The sequence below is a fragment of the Mustela nigripes genome, chromosome 3 (genome assembly GCF_022355385.1).
Source record: "Mustela nigripes isolate SB6536 chromosome 3, MUSNIG.SB6536, whole genome shotgun sequence".
Lineage (NCBI taxonomy): Eukaryota > Metazoa > Chordata > Mammalia > Carnivora > Mustelidae > Mustela > Mustela nigripes.
Window position 1 is genome coordinate 142,002,193 of NC_081559.1, and position 5,107 is coordinate 142,007,299.

A 5,107-nucleotide genomic window follows, 5' to 3' on the forward strand; every position below is an offset into this window, starting at 1 on the left:
GTTTTAATATTACAGCATACTTATTTCATAATATTTATCATTAAACTTATGGTTCCATGTAGTCAGAGATCATTTCTAATTGCTTTACACCTGTCTATATAGTGACAAGCCCATTTTGCTACAGAGATGTCCCTCTTAGATGCTCAAAAAATTTTTTTTCTATGTACTAATTGACTAAGTGGATGAATTACTGAATGAATGAATAAAATAGCCTCCTGTGTTTCCTCCACTTAACAAAATTGTAACAATCTTTCAAATGCTGGCTAAAGTACCCTCTTTCCACTCCAGTCCCAAACTAATTAATCAATTCAAAAGACTTTACCATGTAATAGTGGCAAAGGTACCAGGTAATGTACACTAGACTCATTTATCTCCCTTATATTTTTGTATTATTTGTTGTTTTCTATTATTGATTCCTTCTTATATATGGTTTATATCTGTACTTAAATTATTAAATTCTGGAAGATATAATCTGAATCTTATAAGAAACCAGATATTTATTTGTTGACTATCTTGTTATCTAATGAAGAAAATTTTCCCAATAGCTTAGCTTAGCTTTTTCCTCATCATTTCCTATGAATTACCATATCTCCATTGTACTGGGTGGGGTCCTTCATTTTTGGTCGCATATCCTCTTGTGTATGAGCATTTCCATATGTGGAAAGGGGTGTGGCTAGTAAATTTGGGACTAAGAAAGAAAAAGATACATGTACAACCAGTTTTGCTCTATTTTATTGAGAGCAAATCAGAGTCAGAGTGTCAGATAGAAAATAAAGTGTGTTTTTTTATATCAAAAGCATGCTTATTCTATGAAATGTTGTTTTTCTAACAGAGAATCTAATCTCACAAATTTCTATATTTTTTATCTCATTAATAAAGGCAGCTATCTTCATTTAGACAAATTACTACTATCTCTGCAAAGAGCCATCAGTTGGCACAATTCCAAGAGAATCTCTTTCATTAGTTGTTGTGTGTGAATAACAACCATTTCACCTCCCCCTACAGGAGCCTGCCCCTGCATAGACAACAGCATGAGAGGTATCCAAGATGGAATTAAAAGTCTTGCTTTTGAGAAAGAAATTCACATAAATCACAGTCTGCAAGTTTTCACACCTTTTTCATGGCTTCTATAACACTTTTACACAGATATACAAACAATTTCTAATTCACAATTTTGTAGCTATTTGATTACAAATCATCTGCAAGGTAATCAATTTATATTGTTAACTCCTCAGAGTCCAACCCAGCTCTTGGCACATAGTACATAGTACATATTAAATAATCATCTAAATATCTTACCCATCATAGGAATGAGTAAACAGCATTATGTATCCATCTACATCATTCATATATATATATCTATATGAGTATATATATATATATATATATATATATATATATATCTCCCCAGGGTTTTTTTTTAAGATTTTCATTTATTTATTTGAGAGAGAGGCAGAGATAGCGAAAGAAAACATGAGCAGAGAGAAGAGAGAGAAGCAGGCTCTCAGCCAAGCAGGGAGCCTGATGCAGGTCTTGATCCCAGGACCCTAGGGCCATGACCAGAGCTGAAGGCAGATGCTTAAAAGACTGAACCACCCAGGCATCCCAATATCCCCAGATTTTTTTTTTATTCTAACTATAACTAAAACCCAGCCAAAAATGCAGTTCTTATAACCAATTAAATATCCAATTAGCAATTTAATGCAGCATAATCTACCTCATTATATGTCAGACTAGAAAATTAATAAATGAAAATGTATTTACAACACGTAGTTATATTTTTGTCAATGTCTAAATATTTTATTTTACTAAAAGAAAGAATTTATTTTACATTTCTCCAATATAGTCATTATAAATTGTGAACAATATATTCAGTGTCTCTTTAAAAGTACTTGGGATACTACTTAATAAAAAGGTCTTCTGCAATAATCTCATAACTTGTAGTTCTGAACCAGTAATAAACAAGTAAAAAGTTACCAGTGTTGCCTATATTCATTAAAATTTCTAGAATATAGGCTTGTACATATTTTATATTTTATTAATATAGTTCAAACATATAGAAAATAATGTTATACAATCATTTACCTGTTCATCTTTCTCACTGTATTTGCTCACTCCTTTCTCCCTTCCTCTTTATATATGTTCCACCTTTTTCCCCCCTCAAAATAACCAAAGTTTTGAAATTGGTGTACTTGCTTTATACTCTTACTACTGTGAGATCACAGAAAATGTATTGATTGGTCTCTTCCTCCAGTCCCCAGTATAGAGCTCTCAAACATTTGTAATTTCATAAGTGAAAAGAACACTGTAAGCTCATCTTCTATTAAGGCAACTCTGTGCGGGCTCTCGCATGGGCTCCTGGGTGGGGACTGGTCACCAGAAAGACCAAGACATGATTGGAAGTTACAAATTTTCAGCCCCATCCCCCAATCTCTGGAGAAGGGAGACGACCTGGCAATGGAGCAAAAAGTGATCCTGCCTATGTGAAGGAGGCTCCTTAGAATCACAATGAGTTGGAATTGCTTCTTGGCTGGCAAACACATCTGCACTGAGAAGGTGGCTTACTCCAACTCTACGGACCTTACCTCCAGACCTCCAGACTTTACCCTATGTGTCTCCTCAGCACTATCTTTTATCATATTTTTCACTAAACTGATAAACATAAGAATTTCCTTGAGTTTTTTTCTGTGGGCCACTCTAACAACTCAATTGAAACTGAGGAAGGGATCATGAGAACCTCTGATTTGTAGCCAAATCAGAGAGAAGTTGTGAGTAACCTGAGGACTTACTCCTGGTGACTTTCATCCAAAGTTGGGAGAGGGAGCCATTAACCTGTGGGATCCGACACCACCTCCAGGTAGCATTAGGATTGACTTAAATTATAGGACACCCAGCCAATGTCTCAGACCACCACTTTTGGGGGGAAAAAGCCCACACATTTGGTGGTCCAGAAGTGCAAGAAATGAAGTGTTCTGTATGAGTAGTAAAGGAAACACACAAGAAAAAGACTAAACTGAGATTTTTCCCCACAATGGAGAAAGAAAGACTGGGTTGTTAACTTTAACTACAGATATATGTGTGTAAATATATATTCTTTTTAAAAACTATTTAAATTCAAGTTTGTTGACATATAATGTATTACAAGTTTCAGAGGTAGAGTTTAGTGATTCTTCAGTTGCATATAACACCCAGTGCTCATCACATGGTGTGCCCTCCTTAATGCCCATTACCTGCTTATCCCTTCTCCTGACCCACCTCCCCTCTAGCAACACTCCATTTGTTAACTAGAGTTAAGAATCTCTTGTGGTTTTTCTCCCTCTCTGATTTCATCTTATTTTATTTTTCCCTCTCCTCACTTATGATCCCTTGTTTTGTTTCTTGAAATCCACATATGAGTGAAATCACAAGGTATTTGTCTTTCTCTGACTGACTTATCTTGCTTAGCATAATACCCTCTAGTTTCATCCACGTCATTGCAAATGGCAAGATTTCATTCTTTTTGATGGTTGAGTAATATTCCACTGTGTGTGGAATATATATATATATATATATATATATATATATATATATATATATACCGCATCTCCTTTATCCAAATATCCAGTCAAGAAATGGGCAGAAAACATGAACAGATATTTTTCCAAAGAAGACATACAAAAGACCAACATACACATGAAGAAATGTTCAGTATCACTCATCATCAGGGAAATACAAATCAAAACCACAATGAGATACCACCTCACACCAGTCAAAATAGCTAAAATTAACAACTTGGGAAACAAAGACGTTGGTGAGGATGTAGAGAAAGAGGAATTTTCTTACACTGTTGGTGGGATTGCCAACTGGTGCAGCCACTCTGGAAAATGGTATGGAGGTTCCTCAAAAAGGTAAAAATAGAGTTATCCTACAATCCAGGTCAATTTTAAAATAAATCATACATATATATCTATATCTATAGATAAAGATATATCTGCACAAGTACTCCCTCCTCTCAAAAAGACAAGTATTACTGTAAGAACTCATTTATAAATATTTATTTTGTACTAAGCAATATTCTAAATGTATTACATGACTTTTCTCTGTATTCCTCACAATAAACAAGTGTAAGGTGAAGTCCAATAAATAAGGAAAAGCAAGCACTATAAATTTCCCAATTTATAAAAAAGTAAAAGGAGAGAATTCGAAGTTAGTATTTGTCTGTTGTCACTTGTGGCAGACCTAAGATTCAAACCTTAGGAGACAGACTCCAGAATATTCTCTGTTAAGTACTTTATTATACATGAAGTTTGATTTTGTGAACTACCAAATATTTGTTCCTATTTAGAGACTGATGTAATAGACAATAGTACTCCTAAGAAAAAATGGAACTTATGAAAATTGAGTTCTATGACCTTGATCTTTAATGTTTCTTAGATACTAGATCTCTTTGCAAATCTGGAAAATAATGGGCTTTACCTTCAGAGATTTGGGTGTAAATACATGTGTATGTACATAACATGTACAAATTTACATTAATTTGTGTTGTATTTTAAAGTTTCTTCAGAAAGCCTAAACACCAATTTATGAAAATAAAGTTAAATAAGCATTATGTATAGTATACCTAGGTGGTTCAGTCAGTTAAGTGTCTGATTCTTGATTTGGGCTCAGGTCATGATCTAAGGGTCCTGGGATCGAGCCCTGCATCAGACTCTGGCTGAGCATGGAGCCTGCTTGGGGTTCTCCCTCTGTGCCTCCTCATCTTTCCTCCCTTTCCTAAAAACATATGTATATTTGTCCATTTTCAATACTTCTTTATTCATTTTAATCAATTTTAATTTTAGCCACAAAATATTTCTAGATAGATTTATTGGTCTAATTTTTAGTAACTTTTTAAAACACAGAACTTAATTTTCTATAAGCAGACTGTATAAATAGTTTAGGGAACTCCCAAAGGCTAGTCAACTTGCTGTGTGGTTTAATTCCAATATAAATATCTTTAAGAGCATAGAAAGGCAACCCAAGTATTTTGGGGCTGAGGATGCTTTTGTGGGCTAACTGAAAAATGTTTCTACTTTCAATAACATATTCTTTTTTTTTTTTTTTTTTTTTTTTTTTTTTTTTTTTTTTT